General features: G+C 57.3%; 1 long non-coding RNA gene across 1 annotated transcript in view; it reads right to left on the bottom strand.

The window, feature by feature from the left end:
• The window catches only part of LOC137210468 (uncharacterized), a 56,276-nt gene that overhangs the window by 16,286 nt on the left and 14,944 nt on the right, over positions 1-25,046 (bottom strand). The window contains exon 2 of the long non-coding RNA XR_010936557.1: positions 19,178-23,295. This is a non-coding gene — a long non-coding RNA (uncharacterized lncRNA). The remainder of the gene's footprint in view (positions 1-19,177; positions 23,296-25,046) is intronic.

Here is a 25,046-nt window from a genome sequence, read left to right on the forward strand (position 1 = left end):
CCCCAGTTCCAGCTTCTCGACCTGGATCCGACCTCTCGTGTCCCCGAGCCCCCATGCCCCCCCAGGTCACGGGCTTCAGGGCTCTTGGTGTCCATCCTGACAGGTGGTCCGGAGACCCAAAGGGGGTCTAGCACCCAATGTTGTGCTCAGGGTGACCGGGAAGGACCCCCACCCACTGGGAACCGACAGCTCTCCAGTGTGGGCCAGCGGGATTTGTAAGTCTGTGTTTGTCCTTGATTCCAGACTAGATTTCAGACTGAAGCTCTAAGCTGTCTCTCTCTCTCCATGTAGTGCGTTTATGTGTCTGTGATTCAGAAAGGCCTTCCCCTCTCCTGTGTGTGTACGTAACACTGGCTACCTCCCGACGGTGTTAGCAAATTAGATCATAAAATCTTTAAAATCATAAACACTGTGGAGACAAATGTTGTGTTTCCATAGAAACCCGAGCACACCCCGAGGTCCTTCAGGCCTGGCCCTGCTCGCTGTCACCCGCCCCACGACTGCAGACCCTCCCCTTTCTTGAGACACCCCCGCCAACGACCCTCGTCCGCACGGCAACCACGCCCTAACTGTCTAACCACAATAATGTTGAGGGGTTTTCAATGTACATAATGTAACAAAAGACAGGAGAAAAACTCTGTCATGAGCTTCTCCTTCTTAAACTTCCCACCCATGACACCCACGAGAGGGCTTCTTCACTGGGTGACAAGTTTTCCATCACATTGTGTGAAATTTTCATTGAGACAGTTTATCAATGTAGACACGGCTCGTAAAACCTGAAAGGTGAGGCATCAGCATAGCTCATGGGTTCCAACACAAGCTGACAAACGCAGGAAGGGTACGATGAGCGCGTGCACACACACGCGTGTGTGGAGGCTCTGTGACGCCACCCACAAAAAGGGTCTGCACACCGTCACCCCTGGTGACAAGGACGACCCCCAATCCCAGCTCTTGGCCCCAAATGTAATTCTCCACCTGAAGGGCACCAGGCTCCCTGGAGACGCGGCTGGCTGGGGGCAGGGCCGGGAAAGCACAAGGTGAGCGGAAGTGCGGGCGTTTGGCAAGGACGCAGAAGCCGCCTTGACGGGGCTCTCAGTGGCCAAACGGGGGCCAATCTGAACATCAGAACAAAAGTGATGGTGATGAACTACAACCCTCGGACTGAAACAGGAGTCCGTGTGGTCTCACCTTCGTAATAAAAACCTTACACGAAAGAGGAAGCACTCCCTTGCAGCAGAACAGCAGCTACTAAATGCAGGAAGAATTAAAAAGACCCCCCGCCTGTCGGCTATCCTGGCAAGAAACATCAGTGTGCGAGGCGTGAGACTTTAAGTAGTTTCAAAGGCACCTCCACACCAAACACTTAGCACTACAAAGAGAGCCAGAAGGGAGGAAGCTGGCAGAGAGCTTCTCAACTACGTGGCCAAACTCACCGCCACTGGGAACGAGAAAAATCAACATCGACTGCCCCCGGATAGGACCATTGCTTTGGTATTCCGGCCAAAATATGTGCAAACCAGGTCTAATCACGAGGGAACTCTGGATCACCCCAAACGGAGGGGAATTCTAGAAAATGACTAGCAGTCATTCTTTTTAAATGTCAAGGCCCCAAAAGTCAAGGCAACACAGAGACACTGCTCCAGATCAGAGGTGGTGAAGAGCCACGACGAGGATGAAGTGGGCCTGGGTTCCACACCTTCCCGGTAAAGGCTGTTGCTGTGACACGTGGACACGTTTGAACGGGGCATTGGTGCAACTCTGGCTACGTTCCAAATGGCTCCTAAATAAAAGTTTACGCTAAACGTCTCTCTCTCTTTCTCGTTTTTGCCTGTGACTGGTGAAATCGTTTGGCTGTGTTTAAATGGTTGAGAATTACATTTTACAAACACATTTGAGCGTATGTATGTGAGACAGACAGCCAGACGGACAAACACATGGGCAGACCGACGGACAGACACGCAGATAATGTCTTAAATTTCAGTTAAATACGTATGCACGTGACATCACAAATCTTTAGACACAAATACAAACTCTTCCATACTTTACATCCGTTTAAATTTCTCTCTCCAATATTGTTTTCCAAAATCAACGGTTGAGAAGTAAATGAGAAATGCAAAACCGGTGTTTCAAGAAGCCGTGAGTTATAACCTTTCAGGAAGTGGGACACCCCGTGAGCGGCAGCGGGCTCTGTGCGGACTTCTGAAAGCATGGTCTCTAATTCTTCAAACGTGGATCAGAAGACCCTTAGTTCTCGCTCTAATTTCACTTCAAGGACACAACCCTCAGCTGTTAATGCCAGCAGCCCAGCGGGCTCCGACCGCAGCGCTGCTTCCCCGAGGGTGACGCGGACTGAAGCACCCCCCCATCCCACTTGAGGCTGAGCTGCTGCCCAGGGCACCCCCTGCCCCCCTTGGCCCTGCAGGCAGCACAGGACACGGTTCCCCGGGGAAGCAGGGGAGGGGTCACCATCCACAGAGGCCCAGGAGGGGCGGGCTCGGCACCCATGAGGGGTCGCCTGGATGAACCACACATGCGCTTTACATCCAGTGACAGACTCGCTTATGGACCTTTTTCCAGAACCATTTCTTTCCCACCCCGTCAACATTTACAAAGCCATTCCTGAGACACTGAACACCGACCAAGTCCTCGGAACAGAGCTTGAACTTATGATTAAAGATGTGACCCCAAATCCTAAGCAAACACAATGACGACCCAAGATACTTTAAATCCCATCTTCCTCTTCCTGCCGCCCAATCCTCAGACGTCCTTTCCTAATTTCTAAGATTTGCCCAAACTCCATGAGAATCTCTGAGTCTTGTCCTCTGGCGTCTCCCCAGCAAAGCATCTCGACCAGTGGCGTCTTAGAGGGTCTCTGGAAACCACCGGCCCGGGGTGGACAGGCGCGTCCAGACTCTGAGCCTGGGGGCAGCCAGACGGCCCCCACCCCGACGTCAGGACAGGCTGCGGGAGAAGCAGCATCGCTGCTGCCTGCCTTCCCCCGGGCTGATTAAAATCAGTGTTTCTTATTCTTCCCCAAAACATCTTGTTCTAAACCCTGGACACTGCTGTGGACTGGGAACCAGCTGAGGCCAGCGGTCAGGCAGGCGGGGGCCGCGGGGCCCGTGTTGTCCCAGCGTTTGTTTACTGGACTCCCTTCGCGGCTCTGCAAACTTGGGGTTTTGCAATCTTGTCCTGAAAGGCTTGAATGAAGTCTTTATGTGTAATTCAGTCGTTTCAGGGCTGGTCTAGGCCATGGGCCTGGATATTTATTTACACTTCTTGACCCGAGGTTAGCTCATTTCATGGCTGTAACTGTGATCTGCTCCTCGGGGCCCTCCTCTGTGCCACGGAGCACACCCTGGACGTGGACAAACATTCGCAGGAAAACCAAAACCAATTTCTCACAAAGCGCCTTTAAACAAAATCCTCACCCCTGCATCTTAACAAAAGGCAGCTTATCTCCCTGCAAACGGTGGTGAACGGGCGGGGGGGGGGGGCACCAGCCAAGCAGCAGGAGGCTCAGCGGGAACCCCCGCCGCCCTGCCCGCGGTGGGCAGTCTCCTCCTCCAGGGAAGGACGGGAACCAGCTTCCAGGGGAACCGGGCCAGGGAAGGGGGCCTGGCTCGTAGAGCGGTCGCTGCTGGGGCCAGACTCGGCTGGGTCGCCTTCTCTCTTCCTCTTCGTCCAGCTGGGCATTTGCTGCCAGGACTTGTTTCGTTTTCTTTTTTGCTAGTTCTCAGTTTTAAGGCAGAGCCTAAGGTCACAGACGAGGCGCTGCGCAGACGGGAGGGTCCTCGTCTCTAACCACCCAGGGGCTCCCTCTGAGGCCCTGTGGTCGACAGGAAAGCAGGCACAGGCTCGCGGCTCCTGGCGTGAGGCTGGGGACGGGGACGCAGAGCTGACAGCATGTCCGAGTGCGGGGACAAGAGGATTTCCCTCCAGCAGAGGCCTCGGTGGCCACCAAAGTGCCTGACGGGGCGCAGTCGCGCGGGACACACCGTGCGGAGACGCGCTCCGTGCCCGCGCTTCTCAGCATCACAAAGGAGTGGGGGGGGGGCTCTGAGCTACACCCTCCACACTTGGTCCACACCTGGTCCACCCACTCATGCTTTATTTGCTGTCCCGACTGAGAAGGGCGGAGTGTGAGATCGTTAACTTGCATCTGAAGGCGGAGCTCCGGGACCTCATACACAGCCGCTCCTGGACACGCGCCGCCCCGCCCCGTGCACCGCGGCCCCGCCCTGCCCATGACCCCATCCAAAGCGTTTCCTGACCTCGGCAGAAAGAGCCTGGGAGTCCCCGTGGCCGTTGCCCTCGGTCCTGCATCCGCTCCATCACCAGCTCCCCCTGAAAGAACCCCCGGCCCAGTTGTCCTTCCACTCCCGACCCACAGCCTGCGGGGCGTCCACTTGGTCCTCACCCTCTGCGGCCCTGCCCCTGCCCACACCCCGTCCCCAGCCTGACACCCAGCACGCGGCCTTACCACCTCCACAGCCTGACGCGCAGGGCGGGGCGGCGTCGAGCCTGTGCTCCTGAGCATTTGTTAAACACCCACGTGTGCAAGTGACAGAAGGATGCCCTGGAAAGAAATGACAGAAGAACGCGCTGGACTCGGCCTCGTTTGGGGTGTACGTCTTCTGCTCAGGTTTGAGCAAAATTGAAAGGCGCTAAAGCATTCCCAGGTCACTGCGCCGCCAGGTCACCTGGCAGACCTGTGGCTCCGGACCCCCGCCCGGAGGCTCTGAGCTGTGGGCACTGCCCAGGGCTGACCCGTGAGCCCTGAGTTTCTGGCTCCCTCAAAGGAACGTGGCGGTGTGACCGAGCCAGGGGTTCAAACCCCACCTCTGCTGCCTCCCAGCCTCCCGGCCCGCCTGAACCTCAGTTCCCGAATCTGTAAACTGTGGATGATGTATAAATACGGCAGCTGGACGGAAAGTAAAGGCTCAGCTAATTTAAACGGTACTTGTTAATGGCAGTGGCAAATTCTTCTATCCTAATCAGATTGCATTAATTGGACAAATTGTCCCTCCTGAAAAAAATTATAGACATGGACTGTGCCCTGCAGCAGGGGAAGAGGCCCATGAAAGAAGGAGTACTTTCTGTTTAACCACAGTTCCAACAGCACAGTTCTGGTGGCTGTGTTTCACTGTCAGGAAGCAGAGATGATTATTTCTCAAGATGAGAATGGTCACTGTTTCATTTTCCCAGGGATAGCTTTGCAGGAGCCGTCAGGAAACCACTGCAGTCGGCTTTTGCTCTGTATCCGCTGACAGCGGCCTGCGCGGATTAACATCCCTGGGCCTCCACACAGGTCCGGCTGGGCTGGAGGCTCAGCTGAATTCCCAGGACAGCCTGCGGTGCCGTCGGAGCTGTTTCCCGGCCAGGACACAGGACCACGGGGCAGGACACAGGTAAGAGAGAGCAAACCTGGATCCAGGGGCTTTGTCACGTTCCAAAGTCGCCTGAACCTTGCAGGGTAAGCTAACGACAGGACATGATGTGGAATTTGACTCGTAACTACACCTGACACACAATCTTCATTCAGAAAGTCACTTTCATAGACAAAAATACTAATAAGCGAAAAATAAAAGCAAATCTATTCTTCATTTTCTTTTTATAAAATTTTTATTTATTTATTTTTGACTGCGTTGGGTCTTCGTTGCTGCACGCAGGCTTTCTCTAGTTGCAGCGAGCAGGGGCTACTGTTTGTTGCAGTGCGCGGGCTTCTCACTGCGGTGGCTTCTCTTGTTGTGGAGCACGGGCTCTAGGCACGCGGGCTTCAGTAGCTGCAGCACACGGGCTCAGTAGTTGTGGCTCGCGGGCTCTAGAGCGCAGGCTCAGTAGTTGTGGCACACGGGCTTAGATGCTCCACGGCACGTGGGATCTTCCCAGCCCAAGGCTCGAACCCGTTTCCCCTGCACTGGCAGGCGGATTCTTAACCACTGAGCCACCAGGGAAGCCCTATTCTTCATTTTCAAAAGAGCTTAAAGAAAAAAGACCTGGGGGTGATTTTGGACACAGATTCCCAGCCCCAGGGACACAGAGTGTCTAATGCTTTCCGAGTTTCTTGCCCTCACGGGGATGCTGAACCTGCAAGGACCTCCTTCCCTGTGGAGGGCTGTCATTTCCCAGGCGTGGTCGTTTCCTTGGAGGCTCAGGCAGCAGCCCTGCCCTCACCGCAGTGGCCTGGGGACAAAGGACTCTGGCCGGAGAAAGCGTTTATTTTTATAGTGTCACTTCGTTACTCCCCCAAATGATAACTGCTTGGATTACTTATTATTAAATCAGAAGGGGCAGGAATCTCAACTCTAATTTGGTTTTCACTGTTTGCACACTATGTTTATCTTTCACTCATTACTTAGCTTGGGAAATCATGAGAAAGAATTGACTGTTCAATTCCCTTTGTCTGCAAGTTTTCATCTGCTGCTTCTCGGCTACAGCCCTTCTTTCTCGGCTACTTGCATTATTGAAATATAAAGGGCCCATCAGGCTTGCATTTATCCCAAACACTCCAAAACGCACAAGGGAAAGCCCTTAAGTAAAACACACAAGAAATCCTTCCACACGTATGCTGCCCCATGGGGCCCAGGGAGCAGGCGGTCTCCACGGGCATCAGCTTCACAGTGAGCCCCTTGAAGGGAGAAGTAACCCCTGTTTAGTATGAGAACGTTAGGGTTTCGACCAAAGTGATGACACGGAGCTCCTGAGTGCCCTGCCCCCATAGACCCACTGAAGGAACAGCTATACACGGAGTAACTTCCTCTGAATCAAACACAGAAACCAGCCGAGCGACTCCTACCATCGCTCGAATAAGAAACACCCACACTGAGATGCGTAGGAAAGGCTGAGATGCCACGAACCCCCGCAGCCCGGGCTGTGACATCGGGAGGTGACCCCAGTGCCCAGCTCCTTCCGAGCAGGGAAGGGTTTGGACCCCACATTTAGAACCCCAACTTTTAAGACTCCCACCAAGGGGCGGGCCCCAAAACACCTGCTCTGAAGGCGGTGAGGATTCCATCGTTAAGACGGTAACAAACAAGGAAGGAGTAATTAACTGCATGTGAGCGTTCAACAGAGCTGTGCCCCAGGGCTCAGCTGACAGAAACACCCGTGTCCCAGTGTCTCCCTGAAAGGGACTCATCTGCACACTTGTCCAGCTTCTAATTAGGCACTCATACAGGGACTGGCTGCTACGAACCTCCCCAGAAACAGGGAAGCGGCAGACACCTCCCTGCCCTCCCCACCAAGACCTCAGTGTCTCCCTGGAAGGAGTTTGTACACGTCTGACTCCTCAGTGATTGCGGCTGCCCCAGAGACGGCCCCCGATCCCCTGGGTCTGGTGGAAATGGGGCTTCCATTCAGGAGCCCCACAGACAGTAACAAAGAAGCAGTTATTGGCACAGGGCCACCTCCACTCCCCACAGCCACATCCCAGGGTGCGGTGCAGAGGGAGCAGCCCCAAATGCCCACCTTCCACTTGCTGCCAGAAGGGGCTCAACTACGGACATTCCCAGCTGCTGCCGGAGGGTCTGCTTCCCAGTCAGCTTGTGTCTAGGCGCAGTATGTGGTTCTCTCCTTGGCGACACCAGTGGGTCTTGGCACCCCCTCAACTATTGGGAGTGACTGAGAATAAAGAAGGTGGTTAGGACAATCACAAAGGTTCGAGAGGCACAACATACCAAACATACACAAAACATACGGGTGTACACAACATACCAAAACAACATACCAAAACTTACCAAACATACCAAACACAACATACCAACATACCAAACTTACGGGTGCGGCAGAAGCAGTTCTAAGAGAAGTTCCTCGTTACCTTTGGGGAATCTCCTACAGGCGTGTACCTTGTGGTTACCATGAGGCTTACATGTAACAGCCTGTATGTATAACAGTCTGTTTTTAGTTGATAGCAATTTAAGCTTGAACTTATTCTAAAACTCTACATTTTTACTCCTCCCCACCCCATTTTAATGTTTTTGATGTCACATTTTGCATCTTTTTATTTTGTGGATTCCTTAATTAATTATTATAGTTATAGCTATTTTTACTACTCTTGTCTTTTAACCTTCATACTAGCTTTATAAGTGATGGTAAACTTCCTTTACTGTATATTTACCAGTGAGATTTTTAGTTTCATGTATTTCTTGTATTTAATTAATGCCCTTTCTTTTCAGCTTGAAGAATTCCCTTTAACATTTCCTGTACAGTCGGTTTAGTGGTGATGAACTCCTTTAGGTTTTGCTTGTCTAGGAAACTCTCTCTCTCTCCTTCAGTTTTGAATGATAGCCTTGCTCGGTAGAGTGTTCTTGGTTGGGAGCTTCTTTCTTTCAGCACTTTGAATATATCTTGTCTCCTTTCTTGGCCTACAGAGTTTCTGCTGAAAAATCTACTTATAGCTTTATGGGAGTCCCCTTGTATGTAACTAGTTGTTTTTCTCTTACATGCTTTTAAGATTCTCTATCTTTAACTCTTGACATTTTACTTATAATGTGCCTTGTTGTGAGTCTCTTTGGGTTCATTTTTTGAAACTCTGTGCTTCTGGTCCCTGGATATCTATTTCCCTCCCCAGGTTAGGGAAATTTTCAGCCATTATTTCTTAAAATAATTTTCTGCCCATTTCTCTCTCTCTTCATCTTCTGGGGCTCCTATAATATGAACAGTATTCCACTTGCTGCTGTCCTGTAAGCCCCTTAAGTTATCTTCACTTTTTTCTTCTTCTTTCTTTTTGCTGCTCTGATTGGGTGAGTTCCACTGCCCTGCTTTCACGTTTACTGGTCACGTCTTCTGCTTCATCTCGTCTGCTGTTGAACCCCTCTGGTGTATCTTTCAGCTCAGTTATGGAATTATCAAGTTCTGGGACTTCTCTGTGGCACTGTCTTATATTTTCTCACTCTTTGTTGAAGTTCTCACAGTGTCACCCGTTCTTCTCCTGAGTTTGGTGAGTGTCTTTATGACCATTACTTTGAAATTTTTATCAGGTAAATTACTTATCTCCATTTCATTACAGGTTTTTCTAAGGTTTTATCTTGTTCCTTCATTTGGAACATATTCCCCTGTTTCCTCATTTTGATCATCTCTCTGTTTGTTTCTACATGTTAGACAGAAAAGCCACGTCTCCCCGTCTTGAAGGCGTGGCTCACGTGGGGGATGAACCTTGCCCAGTTCTTGGTTGTTTCCTGAACCTGTGTGACTGTCTAAGTCGCCTGGTTTATTCTGGACAGGTCCAGGGTCAAGGCTGAGCAGAGACCTCTCAGTGTCCAAGGGGAGGATCTCAGTCAGCACGTAGTTCCAGGCCGATTAGAAGCCAGTTTCTCAGGCAGCAGCTTTTAAAGGCTGCAAATCCAGGCGTCCGTGTTGGGTCGCAGGTGGAATCTCTGCTGACCTCCAGGCCCGGAGGTCTGGAGTGTTCCCTGGGAACAGGTGGGACGATCAGGGCTCCTGTCTGGGAGGCACTGTGAACTGCAGCGAGGCCAAGGGAGAGCACACGGATGGGGGCCCCTCTCAGCTCCTACATGGTGGCAAAAGTGAAGCCCCTCGGGCTGAAGCTCCGGGACAAGTCAACAGGCCTTTTTCACAGGAAGACGGGGGTGTGTGCAGTGCCCGGGGGTGGGAGCCTGCCAACAACTATCTCTTTGATTGTTCCAGTGCCGTGGGACCCAGGAATGCCACCCCCCGACCCCCAGAGCATCCCGGTGTGGACGGCGTGGTCCCTCCGGCCATCGTGGAGCAGAGGGGAGGCTCAGGGTACAAGTGCCCTCCGGCGCCTCCGTCCCAGGAGAGAGTCCAGCAGGCCTGTCGGCAGACACTGAGCTCAGCGATGACCCCCTCACATATGGACCAGGCGCTCTTCCAACAGCTGCTTGTGCGCTGGTCCTGGGTGAGGGAGTCTCTGCTCCCCACAGCCCCTCAGGTCCCCTGCACGAAAGCCCAGGCAGGTGTCTTCAGGGCCCGTCTCTGCACGCAGGTCCCGAGGGCCAGGGTGCCTGGCACGGGGCACGAGCCCCTCGCGTCTCTTGGGGAAAAGCCACAGCTTCGTGCAAGGCCTCCCTGCGTTCGGCGGCCAAGCCACGTGTGGGGGTTCTGACGAGACCCAGGCTCTGCGGCGCCTACCTGCCTCGCTGTGGAAGAGCTGCCCTCGGGCCGTTTTCAGAGGGAACTGTTCCCCGTGAAGCTGCAGGTCTGGGGGGTCTGTGGAGGAGCTGAGCTCAGGGTCTTCCTGGGCCGCCATCGTGGACTAGCCCCTCCTGGCAAAGCTTCTTCCTTATATATGAGCATTTTACTCATGCTTCCAAAGTTGAGAATTTAATGTTTAATTAACAGTTACTATTTGGGCCATTCTAGGGGTCGGAAATCGAACACATGCAGAAACTCTGCAGTAATTGCATACGTGATTCTATTTTAAGTACAAAATGTTGGTGCCGTTCCTATGACTTTTTCTGAACATCCTTGAGTTTGAACAATGTGGGAGCAGAGAGAGCCCTGGGCAAGTCCGACTCAGCTCCCCCAGAGTCACCCCTCAGTTCGTATTTGGAGGAAGTGTTGGAGCCCCTCATGCCTGTCACCCTTGGGTCAAGTGTTCGTGTGGCTGAGCCGAAGTAAGTGCTGCTGTGGCCCAGAGAACCCCTGCAGGACTGGTCCAGGGCGCTTCAAGTCCCGACTCTGCTCCTCACGTCCACCCACAAGTGCTGAGGACGAACCGTCCCCGCCGCCCACAGAGACCCTGAGATCCATTAAGAGCACATCGTTTAGTGAAGGTTTAGTCCCTCCCAAGTGTTTGTGAAGAAAGATAAGAAGTAAATTAAAATTGGAAAATATAAGGTTAAAAATGATGCAAAAGAGGAAAGTACACTGTCAGTGGCCCAGAGACCTGCGTTCTCGCATCTCCCAAATGTCTGCAGTCCCCCCAGAGGACCTCACATCTTCCTGCTTCTGCAGCGCCCTCCTGTGTGTCACAGCGTCGGGGGCAACGCGGGCTCGCCTGCCGCGTCCGGAAGGAGCCTTGGAGGTACAAGCACGAGCCCCGGCCGCTCAGGGCAGGCGGGAGGAGCTCGCCTCGAGGAGAAGCGGGGAGATGAGCGGAGCTTGCAGCAAGCCGTGCACTCCACACACCTCCATCCGATCACAGAGCACTGAAAGGAGCGTGCCGGTGACACGCCCGGACGGAAGGAAACGGACGGATTGTGGCCCAGACACTGTGCATAAGAAGGCAGGAAACTGGACAGCATATTCCAGAAAGCTCGTCACCAAACACGTCCAAATGTAAAGTTGCTGTATAAAGAGCTACAATCTCCACCTTCCTAGAAGTTTATTCATTATGATTCTGGACAAACGGCATTCCATCTGGCAACGTCTCCGTGTTTCCTACGATGAGGAATAGCTGATACATCCCGACTGTGAGTTTCCTTTGTGCCTTGAGATTTGCTTATCGTTGCTCAGATTTCGTGAAGTGGATTTAGGTGCGGCCCCCAGACTAGGCTCGAGTCAATGCTCACTGCATGCTTGGCACGTGCCTGGCCTGTGCTGAACATTTACAGGGACGGCCTCGCCTAGCCATGAGGGAGGGGCACTGGTGCCGCTGCAGGTGACTCGTGAGGAAGCCGGGGCTTGGAGAGGAGGGCAGAGCAGCCCAAGGCCACAAGGGCCACGTTGGGGTCAAAGCCACATCTGCTGTCTCCAGAGCCCAAGCGTCCAAGCTCTAGGGGAAGGAGGAGGAAAGGGACACAAGCACAGGGGTGGGCGGCTCGTAAGGGGACCGGCGCTGTTGTGACGCCCCGTTGGCCCATCACTCAGTGCCCAGGGTCTTCCCTCGCCGGCCTTAGCCGTCCGTCAAGGCAGTGTCAGCAGCGGCCGTTGCATCTGAGTCTGATTCCAGCGACAGCTTTGGGTCCCTTTGGCCAGAAGCAGCGTTGGCAGAAGAGGCGCCTCTCATCTGGTCCTAAATGCAGGAGACAAGGAGCCAGAGCGCCCGCCCTCGGCTCTGGCCTTGTTTGTTTCCCGTCGGGGCTCCTGGTGTGTCGGCCGAGAGCAGGGGATGCCCCGCAGACTCTGGGAGGCTCAGCAGGCGGAACCCAGGCCATGAGTCCCCACGAGGCCTGAGCACACCTGCAGAGGAGCGTCCCCACTTAGCGTCACCGCTAAGCTGACGACCCAGCCGTAGCCCTGGGAGGCCTGGGAAGCGGCCCTCAACTCCTGCAGAGGCCGCAGAGACGCCCCCCGGACACTGGGGCAGCGCTGCCCCCCGCCCCCTGCCGCGCCTGGCGAGGATCTCCTTCCTCAACGCAGCGGGAGGACGTCCACGTTGGGGGCTGCGCGAGTGCTCGGACGGTCCCCAGGCTGTGCCTCCCGTCCGTGGGCGGCTCCCCCTGACTCAACCCCAGAGGCTTGTCCACGTGACGTGGAGACGACGTCCTGGAAGAAAAGGCGAGTGTTGTCCTAGCGCCCGGGACCCCATCCCGTCTCGCTATGGCCGCTTTCTTAGTAACTGCTAAACTCCGTAGCAATCTGCAGTCCCAGCAGAAGGCTGGGCAGCTGGCCCGACAAAGCTGCCACGAGTATATTAGTGAGAGAGAGAGCACGCTTGTTCTTCGCTAACCCAGAAAGGAAAACAGGGGCATTGAGTAAAAGCACTAAGGTTTTACTCAGTATTTTTGAGACGTTCTAACGTTGATCACTTTTAGCTGCCTGAAAAGAGAAGGTGGTGTCTTGATAGAGAAACGCGTCCCTTCTCAAGAGCGTGTGGGACGATGCTGGCTCACCTTGGCACGGAGACGAGGACCCCGATGACCACGCTGGTGTCCCTTCCCTCGCAGTCAGGGAAGAGCGTCCCAGGCAGCCGGTGGCTCCAGCCCCAGGGGGCTCAGGCTGGGGGGGGACCTGGGAAAACCGCCCTCCGTGTCCTAGCGTTGCAGCCCGTGGCGTGGCTGTGAGCGGTGCCGGTGACAGGCACAGCTGCCTCGCGGCCTCCGGTCCCTCCGACGGTAACACCGAGTTACTGACGCCACGTTTCTTGTCCTTCAGTCCTTCTGGGATCTGGGGGCCCAAGAGCGGAGCTAGAAGTAAAGCAGGGTCCCCCGCCCCCTAAAACCTACGTCAGATTGATTTGCGTCTGACGCCACGTCTGGTGCTCGACTGATGCCGTCATAGACGTTGGGGAATCACCCTCCTTCCCGTCAGCTCCAGGGGATTCTGTCCTCTTCTTTAATGAGTGCCCACCACGACGCAAACCAAAGACAAATCCAGGGAAGTCCTATCGCGTGAGGGCAGAGCCGGGAAGCCCTGCCTCGGGGCAGCGTGTGTGTGAAGCCCACATCTGCCTCGGCCCCTCTGCAAACACTGCCCTCCCCCTCCCTCGCGGGCACATTCCTGCGCACTCATCAACCGTCCCGGATCAAATGTCTAGGCAGGCACAGCTCTGTGTCCTGGGGACCCAGCGGGACCCTGGCTCGCCTTGACGGCTTGCGTGCTGTGGTGTCAGGGAGCCGGATGGCAAAGCCGGATGCCCAGCGGCAGGCGCAGGGGTGCCAGGGCCGAGGGCCACCCCTGTGCTTCAGGGGGTCCCGGGGCTTCTCTCAGAGGGGACCTGAGAGCAGAGCCCGGAAAGAACCCAGCTGTGTGGAGGGATAACTCCCCAGATGGAGGGGACAGCAGGAGAGCCGGGCCGGGCGCCAGAGCAGGGCTGAGGTCAGCGCGGCTGGACACGGCGCCGCAGAGGCCACACTTGCTCAGCACAAGACGCCCGGCCCTGGGAGCTGTTGATCCGAATGGGACTTAACCCGGCTTATGCCTTAAGAGCCTGCTTCTGTCAGGTGGGGAGCAGGCCAGGGAGCTGTGGAGCGGGGGGCGGGGGGGCACCGGGCGGGGCAGGGGCTGGTCCCCAGATGGGCCTGAAGGTGCGATGAGCCGGACTCCAGGGGAGTCCGCGTGACCTTGGGCAGGGCAGGCCCGGCTCCGGCCGGTACCACCCCCAGATGCTCAGCCGGCGGCTCCCAGGCAGACTGTGCCCCGGGAGGAGCCTGTGGAGGGGCCGCCCTCCCCGAGCGCGGGGGCGGGGGCTGAGCCGTCCGCTGGCAGGAAGACGGTGAAAGGGAACTTTTCCTAGAATTGTGAGTAACGGGGGACTGCTAAAAATGAGGCCCGACTTTACAGGGAATGTGCTGGAAACCGGCTATTAATAGGTCCCTGCAGGACGGCTGCCTGCGGACCTGGCGGCCAGCATCCCCCGGGCCTGCTGGGCGGGGCCGGGAAGGGGTCCCCCTGAGACTGGCCTCGGAGATGCAGAGAAGCCCGCAGGCCTGTCCCCGCCCCGCCCGTGACCGCGCAGAGCTGCCCGCCGGTGTGTGAGACCGGAGCAGACAGCGAGCTGAAAGCTCAGACGGGCCAAGGTGAGAGGCTCCGCTACGGGATGGCCCAGAGCCACTGTTTAAGGACCACAGACACACACCCACGGACCTTAAGACTCGTGAGATGGGTCACTTCAACAGTGACCAGGAAGCAGCCAGCCCACCTGCTGAGGAATCCCGGCCCAGCCCCTGTCCAGCTCACGCCCTGTACGGCGAGCTCCGGCGCTTTCTGAGCCGGTTCTGCCTTTGCACGTGTGTCGGGGGTGGAGGCCGCAGTCGCCCCGCAGCTCTGCCTGGCCGAGCGCATGCGGGGCCTGGAGCAGCCGTGTCATAGGGGCCATGTCCGGGAGGACAGGGGCCGTTGACCGAAAGAAATCACGTGGCAGGAAGGAGAGCACGTGAAAAACAGCCCAATTCTCTCAAAGGGCAAAACGCAACAACCCCTGAAGTCCCACGTGGCCGTTCCCAGCCCCTGCTCTGGAGAACTCTGGACGCCTGTCTGCACAGAGCACAGCCTTGTGGGCTTGGAGGTCTCATTTCGAATCCCAGCTACACCTGCTCCCAGGTGACCTTTGAGCCGCCACCCGACCTTTCTGAGCCTCGGTGTCCTGGTCAGTGACATGGGCACAGCACAGTGTTGTGAGAATCAGACGGGGCCACACCCACAGCGGCGGCCCCCGTGGGCTCCTGGCCCCCCAGCTGCTAACGGGAGTGGACACCTGGGGTTTCAGCCCAGGGAGCTCCTCAGCTGGGACGGCAGACCCACATTTTCCAGGCAGAGTCACGGGGTAGCCACCACACGTGGAAGAAACGGGCCACCCCTGTCCCAGCAGAACAGCCTCTGTGTGCCTTTGCGGGACCCTGCCCAGAATTTGTGCATTTTGCAAATGAATGCAAGCTGCCTTTTAATCTTGCAGGCTTGTCTCGTCTTCTCCGTGGTGTAAGGACCCTGAGGGAGGGGGAGGGCTTCCTCGGGTGCCAAGATCAGGAAACCACACGAGGTGATGGGCGTCCCTGCTGCCTCTCCGCTTCACCTGCACCGCCCGCCAGCCCAGGAGCTCCTGGCCTGGAAACAGCTTGCACCAGCGTCGGCCTCTTGGAAGGGAGGTGGGAGGAATCTCAGTCTCATCTAAACCCCGCCGAGCGAGCAGTAGATGCCGGCAGTCGGCTCATCCCGCCGGGAGGAAGTGAGCGGAGGGTCGCCTGCTGCTGGGACACGGAACGTCTGCCGGCTCCGAGTGGGGCATCCAGCCTGCAGACACGGCCCAGCACGGGCGTGGGGCTGTAGCCGGCGAACACAGGGCCTGCACGCAGCGTGTGCGAGAGCGTCCTTTGGGGACCCTCCTCCCAGCAGACACGTGAGCTCAGGAATTTCCTGACCCGAGGACCCACCCAGTTAGTTGTATTTGCTTATTTGTCCTCCGAGCGATTTTGCATAATTTTGACAAAGGCAAAGAAGATATAAACCCAAACACGCGGTGGATGGGGTTTTTAAGCTTTTGCTCACGGGACAGACGCTGGTGGAGGGTGGGTCTGAGGGCCCGGCTGGGCCACGGGGCGGCAGGCTGTCTGAGGCTGGGCAGGGGGCGGTCCTCGGTCCAGGGCGCTGCCCGGACCTGGTCCAGGGTGCTGGGCTGGGGGAGCCGTTCTTGTCTGAGCCTGGCACTCCTCTGAACTTACGAGAAAACTGCTCTTCAGTTTTACCCAGACTTGCAACTCTCCGGTCAAGCCCTGAGAATCAGAATCTCAAGTGATGGCGCTCGTGTCGGCAGAATTGAGAATCTCAAGTGATGGCGCTCGTGTCGGCAGAATTGTTCCCAGTACTTTTCAGAGGCAGAGATTTATTTTCTACCCCTTTAAGATAATTACAGGCAGGGGCCTCCCTGGGGGCGCAGCGGCTGGGAGTCCGCCTGCCGATGCAGGGGACGCGGGTTCGAGCCCCGGTCCGGGAAGATCCCACATGCCGCGGAGCGGCTGGGCCCGTGAGCCATGGCCGCTGAGCCTGCGCGTCCGGAGCCTGTGCTCTGCAGCGGGAGAGGCCACAACAGTGAGAGGCCCGCGTACCGCAAAAAAAAAAAAAAGAAAAAAAGATAATTACAGACAGATTTTTTTCAGTTGGGGCCTGGAGGCTCTCCTGGCCCAGCCGGCAGCCGGCGCTCGGCAGACAGAACCTCCTGGAACCTGGGTCCTGCAGGTCGATCACGCCTGGCTTGTGTCTGAGCGCAGGGACTGCCCCCAAGGGGCTCCGTGGATTAATTCACTTCGTGGGATTCACAGGTTCACGCTTTTCTCCCTTGACTTCCCACCCAGCACCCTGCACCCTGCCCCCTCCCCGACCCCCTGAGGTCTCCGTGCAGACCCTGCCCCAGACACCACACTTTTCACTGATGCAAGTTTGTTTCCATCTGACCAGACGTTGCAAAAGGTTTTTGCTTTTCTTTAAGAAATTCTCCTCACTTCCATCACTTCTCTGCACCCAACTCTTCAAGCCCTTTCCTCCCTCCCTCCGTCCTTCCTGCCAGCCTTCCAGCCCTCGGAGGGCAGGCCAGGGCCCGCAGCAGGCTGGGAAACCTTCATGGGGGCTTGGAAGCCCAGCGCTCCGGGGCCCTTGCAGGGCGGCCCTTCTCCTGCCCGCCGCCCGGCATGTGCAGCCGGGGTGTCTGTGCTGCACCCTGTCCTCTCTGTGTACTCACAGACCCACCGTCCACTGCGGGCCTCCAGCTGGCCCTGGGTTCACCGAGGGAGGTGAATATCCACCTGTGTGAGCAGGGAGCGGGGGAGAATGCTCCCACAAAACCCAAAAGAATCGCAAGGAGAAGAGTCAAAACTACCCCAGGATTTGGGGCTGAGCCTGTCTCCAAGCATCTCCTGATTTCCCGAAGCTGACGGCAATATTCTGAAGGTATTAATAGGACCCAGATGTTAGAGAGACGCTTAGAATTCTACTGAACAAATGACCCGACTGGGAGGTCGCCGCGTCCCTGGGGCCATTCTGCAGTGGCCCAGCCGATGGCCTCGCAGTGAAACAGCATCAGAGACATTCCAGCCGGAAGAAAGCGCAACCAGGCTCCTCCGACCAAGTATAAATCACGAGGCAAAGGGCAACCCCCCTCCCCCGGCCTCCCACCCCCCAAGGAAAACACAGCCCGAGGACGACAGGCCGCCCAGCCGGGCCGCCCAGGCGCCAGCCGCCCCGCGGCAGAGATGGCGCCCGTGACGCCCAGCCTTGGTGCCACGGCCCGGAGTTCGCACTTCGCTGCAATTTGTTTCTGATCTTCAGTCAAATCCCTACAAGGCCAGGGTCCCCCAGAGAGTTTATACTCTGACCTAGTGACAATTAACACCCGAGGCCAAGGGAAAATCGATAAGAGGCCAATTCTGTTGAGAGGTGGGTGGTGGAGGGCCAGGCTGGGGCTCATTGACCCAGGAGAAGCATTTTTGTGAAGTTATTTCCTATCCAATAGCGAGAGTGCAGTGTCTTTAAACAGACAAGTTGCCAAAATGGAAAGAAAGTCTTCTTTCAGAACTGCCAGGCCTGGCGATCCTCGGTTCCCATGTGTTCAAAAAAGGACCCGAATTAGCTGAAGCTGACGGCCTTCTGCGGCCAGCAGGGCCCTTCCTTTCTGGCTTTGGCCGCAGAGCTGAGAGCCGGGGGGCGGGCGCCTGCCGCCCCCGAGCGGCAGCCAGTTCAGGACGCCTGGCCACCCGGCTGCTGGCGGGTGACGGGAGGACACAGGAGGGCCAGTGGCTTCTGCTCTCACCTCTGAGATGCGGCACAGGGTCTCAGGGAAGGAGGGCCCAAGCCAGGTGCCGTCGCAAAGAGGGGAGAGGGGCCCCGGGCCCTCAACACAGCCACGAGCGTCCCTGGGGTTCACCCAGAGGTGTGGGTGTGGGAGCAGGCAGCCCTGGGGCAGGCCAGTAGGTGCGCAGCCTGGAAACGAGGCCGCCACGTGACAGCCTCCAGGAGCGGAACTTCTTCCCCACGGCGGGCGCAGCCCCGGACCCCAGGCCCCGCTGGGCACAAGCCAGACAAAGGCAGCAACCAGGGACGGGGCTCCGCTAATTCGAATCTTGGCTTCCTTTCAACTCTCTCCATCTTCCCCCCAGGACGGCCCCTCCCAGGGGCTTGGTCCCAACCTGTAGGGGAGGGAGGAGAGCGGATGCCGTGCCCACGTGGTCCTCGGGGAGAACAGCCTCCTATTCTGCACACTTCCGCGGAGGAGGCCCCAGAGCTGCAGGCTGTTCTTCATAAATCACTCGGTCCCAGTGGAGCGCAGCACAGAGCATGACAGATGTGAAACGGTTCTACCCACACAGAGGAACGGGGCCAGCTACAGAGGCTACTTTTCAAAAGAAATTCCAAGTTGAAAAGAAATAGCCAAAATTATTTTTTTCCCCTGAGAACGTATCAGAAAGCAAGATTATTATCATCCTAAACAGCTGAAAGTCTGAGCTTCCTCAGAAAATAAAACAGCCCTGCGACAGAGGACGCCTACTGACGGCCACCGGGGGTCCCGCTTTGGGGGGCCAGCCGGGGCCAGGAGTGTCCGTGAGCCCCAGGGGAGTGGAGAGGGTGGGGGCCGTCTGCCCAGCTGTGGCAAGCGGCACCCACACTCAGACCCGAATGAGCTCCAGGCAAAGGGGCCACCGGTCACTCGGGGCCTGGGATCCGGCGGGATCTGCGGGGGCGGTGACCGAACGCCGTCGCCGGAACAGTGAAGCGCGCTCGGGGTGGGCCTTTTGGTTCAAGTGTTTTACTACATTGGCCACGGACGGAGGATGTAACGTCCACCATTTTAACCAGGTTAAGGGCACGGCTGCGGGGCACTAAGTACCTTCACACTGTTGTGCAGCCGTCACCACCATCCACCTCCAGGACTTTCTCATCTTCCCGAAGTGAAGCCGTGTCCCCAGGAAACACTCCCTTCCCATCCCCGGCAGCCCTCACCCCGCCCCACTTCCTGGCTCTGTGGTTTTGACTCTCAGGACCTCCTGTAAGTGGAATTACACAGTATCTGTCCCTCTATGCCTGGGTTGTTTCACCCTCGTCCCCGAGGGGCGTCTGTGTTGTAGCCCGTCACACTCCCCTCCTTTCTGGGCTGAATGGTACTCCGTCGCCCGTATCGACCACGTTCTGCTCGTCCCTAGCGGGCAGAGGGTTCCTCCCCGCTTGCCCCTGTGAACGGTGCTGCTGTGGACGCAGCGGCGGGCGGAGCCTCTGTTCTAGACCCTGCTCTCGGTTCTTAGGGGCACATCTCCGGAAGCGGGGTAGCTGGATCCACGGAAACGGTGATTCCACTTTTAGTTTTTGAGGAGCCTCCACACTGTTTTCCACAGCAGCTGCATCGTTTTACGCTCCCACGGACAGCACACCACATCCTCGCCAGCACCTGCTGCAAGGATTAGATTCCCGGGAGAAAAGCCTGGATGGGTTTCTCCAGTGTCGGGGGGTGGGGGGGAGGAGGGCGGAGTCAGTCGTGTCCTCTTCTCCGCACGTTAGCATACTGGGTCCATGCGAGGCCCCGTGGCTGGGATTATTAAATCCCACTGTATCCCCTGCCCACTCCCATCCCCTTTCCCTTCAAAGACAGTGTCTCTAAAATGCATTTCTTCTTACTTGAATGTGTTCTTACACAGTGCATTTCATGTTTTTTATGCACATCTATTCTCTGTGTATGTGGATGGTGGGATGTTTCTTGTTGCAGTTCCTGTTTTTAGGCAAGTACTGTGTTTTCAGGGGTCCACGTCACCACACAAACACACACACCCTCCCCACCCCTCCCAGGTGGCTCCAGCCCCTGACCCCAACACCGCACCTGCAGACGGATACCTCAGGGGTCCGCCTGGGGCCCCCGTGGAGCCCGTCACGGGTCGCCGGGCCACCCTCCCTTGACCTGGCTGGAGGGCGCCTGGCCCATCCGGAATGCTGTCCCATTTGCAGTGCAGGTGCCGGAGGGCTCCCAGGCGGAGGAGACTGCGGGAGGAGATCGTGTCCGAAGGCTGAGCCTCTGAACAGGTCAGAATTCAGATCTCAGTGTGAAAGGATGGAGTGCACAGGCGGTCTCAGCAGCCTCCTTGGTCCAGGGAAGACATGCCGCCTTTCGTGTCCTGAACACCACGTGGCTGATGCCCGTCTTCCTGTCACTCTCTTATCCCGGAAACCGACGGCGCCTGAGATTGACTCCAAAAGGCCAAACCTCCCCAAAATACGTGTCAAAAGCCATTTTCTAATGAGAAACCATAGCAGAGGCGAGGATTGGGAGTTTCGGTCACACTGGTGGGATGTCTCAGTCTGCTACTGTCACTGGGTCACGAACTGCGTGTGGGGGAGGAGTCTGAAGGGGGCGAGTGTCCCAAGTAGAGGTGGACCCACCTTGGAACAGGAGGTCGGGGGGCGGCCTCCTGGGGCCCCCTCCTCCCCCCATTCTTGCCTCCTTGGATAAACAGAAGCCACCCAACTCAGCACCCCCATATGGACCTCAAGGCCTCCCCATTCTCCACGCCCCCCTTCTGTTTTCTATCTCAGAAATGACACACCCACCGGGCAGGCCAGGCCCCGGGGGTCATCCTGACACGTCCTGCGCCCTCACCCAGATCTTGATGGTTTGATGCTGAGAACTGCCTGGGTTTGATCTTCCATCCACCTGCACAGCCATGGCCTTTGTCCACTGTTGCCAGCCCCCGCCCCAGGACAGCCGCACTGGCCTCCCAGCGCCCACCCAGGCCCACAGCATGGCCAGCGGGGAGGCCCCAAACACACCTGTGCTGTGCTTCCCAATGAGACACGCTCCATCGTTCCCGGAATAGAGACAACAGTCCAGCTTCACCTCGGAACACGTCCTGAATCAGATGCTCTTTTCTCCCTCTTTACCTACTTTCTTCCCATCACCCAGATCTGCAAAGTATCAAATTCCTTTCCATGTGCTCAGCCTGCACACACGCCCCGCTTCTCTCAGTCGCCTGTGCTGTTTTGATCGGGGCTGGCAAAGCTCCAGCCCACAGTGTAAACCCACCTGCCACCCACCTCTGTAAGCGAAGTGCCACCGGACACGGCTGGGTAGGCTGTGCATCCGCGCACGTGTCCACGGCGGCCCCGGGCGGTCAGGCCAGCGCGTGAGGCTGCGGAGCCTCGAGGACTCGCTCTCCAGCCCTCGATGGAGGCCCTGTGCCGAGCCTGGCTTTTCTTATTCAGTACCTTGTCTTCCCCGCTGGACAGCAGCCCACAGGGCTAGCGACTGTATCTTTCTCTCTCTGTAAGATCCTCACGCTCTGGCCCGACATCAGCGGGAACGAAGCCAGTGCTGTTTGAATGGATGAACAGGCAGGGCCGAGGGGTGCCAGGTCCCAGCTCCCGTCCCAAGGCACCTTCCTCAAACTTGATGCTGGTGGTTAAGACGGTCGCCATGTCGAGTTTTAAGATTTTTGTTCTCAAGTCGATTAGATTTCATTTAGGATGAAAACTCAGTCTGGAGGAAGGACTGTAAGGGAGAAACCCTCTCTCTATTTGAAAAGATGCTGGAACAAGGCTGCGGCTCCTAATTTTCTTGGGTATCTTCCCGGGCATCCCCCTAGCATTGGATGGAGTTCCCTCCCGCAGCAGGTGACGCTGCAGTCCGAGCGAGGTCCCGCGGCGCCAACCTGCTCCGGCCAGAGGGCAGGGATCGGAGGAGGCCTCCCGCACCCCCTCCGCAGGGCTGGAGCACGTGCGGCCGCGCCCCAGACGCCGAGGCCCCGAGCCGACCGCAGGAAGCTGGACAAAGCCGGGAAGGAAGAGGAGGGAATCCCCACCCTCAGCTGGAGCCGGCCCATGGGCCGGGAACCCTGGGCGGCTGGAGAAGAAAAAATTCTTGGAAGCCGTCGAGGCCGCAAGTGAAAACAAAAGATTCTATCTGGTAGGAAATCGGACAAAATGGAGAGAAATTTGTTTTGTTTGGGGAGATAAAATAAGCGACAGGCCGCTGAACTCGGGTCAGGAGAGCAGAGCAGCCTCCCCCAGAGCTCAGAGTGCTCGACGTGCACCGCGTCTCCAACTTCCAGCCCTTCTGCACAGGAGGGGCCATCAGTGTGAACCGACGGCCAGATCCCTTGGTGAACGGACCCAGGAAATGCCAGGCCTTCTGGCCCCAGAGCCTCGGCCAAGGACGGAGCTCGCCGGCGCCTTGTGAAGATTCCTGCCCGAAGCCGGTCCTGGAGGCAGCGCCCTGGCTGACGCCCGCGCTGAGTCAGTCAGGTACGGAGTTCCCATCTGGCTCTTGCCCTGAGGACCAAGCTCTGGAGGCCAGAGCCCGGATCAGAGTGACCTGGACGGAAGAGGGGCCGCCCCAGCAGGCCTGGGCCCTGCGACCCCAGCCTCACCGCACAGGGCGGCTGTGTTTGAAAAGGACAGACTTTGGTCCATCTGCCGTGTGCTGCGGGTTCACTGTTTACGCGAGAGCACCGCGCCAGCAGTGACTCACTGAACGCGCCTTGACTGAATGCTCGTACCATCTGCCGCCAGGGCGGGGGCCCGGCCTCCTCAATCTGGTTGTGTCCAGGTAGTCCCAGGAGTAGAGCAGCCCCTCATGGACCAGTTTTCACGTGACCCTCTCCGGCAGGATGGCCAGAGAGGCTTTCCCAGCGGAGACACTGAGCAGGAGATCCTTAGACGCCAAACACTTCACTGTTGGCTTCCTTGGAAGGTTTTGTCCCCAAATACACAGCCACCTTCACTCCAGCAGAGGGTCCACTTTGAACAGGAAGCCCGGTAGAGCACGCACATCTGACCACCTTACGGGAGTGGACCAATGAATGAAGCTGTCACATGGGCAAGTGACAGAGGATCCACACAGTTGCCCAAAACGGTCACAGACAAAAGACATGGCAGAGCCTCGTCTCAGAGCTCTGGCCCGGGGGGGACCGGACCCCCAGGCAGATCCCATGCAGCCTGGACGCCCCTGCTGTGCATTCTGTCCTCCTGGAAATAAAATTGAAATCATTTATTTTCTCAGCTACTCCATGAAACAGTCTAAGAATTTATTCTAAAGGAGAAAAGGAAGGAGGAATGAGTGTGACATTGGCTTTTCGACTGTGGTTTCCATTTCCATAAACCTCAGGTCACAAGAACGCATGAGGTGCTCACACACGTCCTTCTGCAATCCCTGTGGCCTCTGGGGGCACAGCATCTCATGGCTTCACCACCAAGGCTGGTGTGAGCGCTCACACAGCCTGGCCTGCAACGGGGAGCTGTCTGTGTCCGTGCGTGCACGTATGGGCGTGCGTGCATGCGTGCACTCGAGGGTAGGATTTGTATGTACGTGTGTGCAGGGAGAGAGACGGCAAAGAGACAGAGAGAGATTGTCATTGCTCTTTCCTCCCTTGCATTCTTAAACCAAATTCAACTTTGAAACGAATTTCAATTTTTCTACATCAGGATCCTGTAAGTTTTCTCACTGTAAATGTTCATTTCTTCCTAGACCTTCCTAGACCTTCCTAGACGTTCCTAGACATTTGTAGGTGTCCTTTGGGAATGACCCCTTGAGATTGCGGCCTCAGCCCTGCACCAAGGAGGTGTGGCCTGACCTGGCCCAGATGAAGACACAGGGAGGAGCCCCCCGAGAGGCAGGTGCACCCAGGTTCCTGCTTCTCCAGTGAGTCAGACTCCCGACAGCAGCTAGGGATGAGACTCCTGGGGGTGCCCCCAGGCCAGGCGAGGCCTTGGCGCCCAGCCAGGGCGCAGGTCACACACACAGCGCAGCCTGCACGGTGGCCCTGGGCTTGGGACAGACAACACTGCCCGGGAGCGCCTGCGCACAGACCTCCAGGCCCAGATGCACCACCAGCCTGGAGAAGAAGTGAGTGCACCAGTCCCTGTGCGAAGCCAACTGAGGCCCCTGAGAAGACAGTGGGTCACCGCCTGTCCAGACACCATCGGCTCTTCCCACGTTAGTCATTGTTTCCTGCGCCTCTGGTCTCTCCTCATCGCTCACTGATGCTGCCGTCACCACAGCCATCACGGCAGATGACCGTGGGCCCAAGGGGACCGTATGGGGGTTGAGAACATAGCAGGGGACACCGTGCAGCTGGGCCACTCTACAGCCTCCGCGGAGACCCCCGGGGTCTCTGCGCCCAGAGGGTCCTGAGGACGACAGGCCAGGCTCCATGCAGGGCATGGGGTGTGATGTCCAGGCACAGCAGGCGGCTCAGCCAGTGGATGTGACAGCAAGCGGCTGGGGTGTGGGTCCCCCGAGTGCCGGCTGCAGGAGCCCCGGGGGGCCTCACCCCAGGAAGCAGAGGGACAGGGGACAGCATGCCCAAGAGGAAACACAGGCCCCACGGGCACCGTCTGGTGAGGCACACTTGGGAGGGGCTGTACTGGCCGCGGAGTCAGGCCTGGAGCCCGGAGCCCGGGCGGTGTCCCCGGGGGAGCCTGGTGCCTGCAGGAGGCCAGCAGCGTCCCAAAGCCTCCACGGGGCCCTCACCACTGCCTCCGCCCCTTGTGAGGCTTCCTGGGAACAGTGGTTTATCTTCATACAGATTGAACCAGAGGCAGTTTAGCCTTCACCTCGTGCAAGTCACGCAGCCCAGAGGAAGAGCAGCAGGGCCCGCCCCCGCGCCCACACGACAGGAGGCCCCGCTCAGCTCGGGAGTCACGCCTACGGCGCCTCGGGCCCGCGGCTCCCAGGCCCCAGTGGTCCCACCTCCTCCCACAGGCCAGCCCTCTGGGCA

This window comes from Pseudorca crassidens, chromosome 17 (genome assembly GCF_039906515.1).
Source record: "Pseudorca crassidens isolate mPseCra1 chromosome 17, mPseCra1.hap1, whole genome shotgun sequence".
NCBI lineage: Eukaryota > Metazoa > Chordata > Mammalia > Artiodactyla > Delphinidae > Pseudorca > Pseudorca crassidens.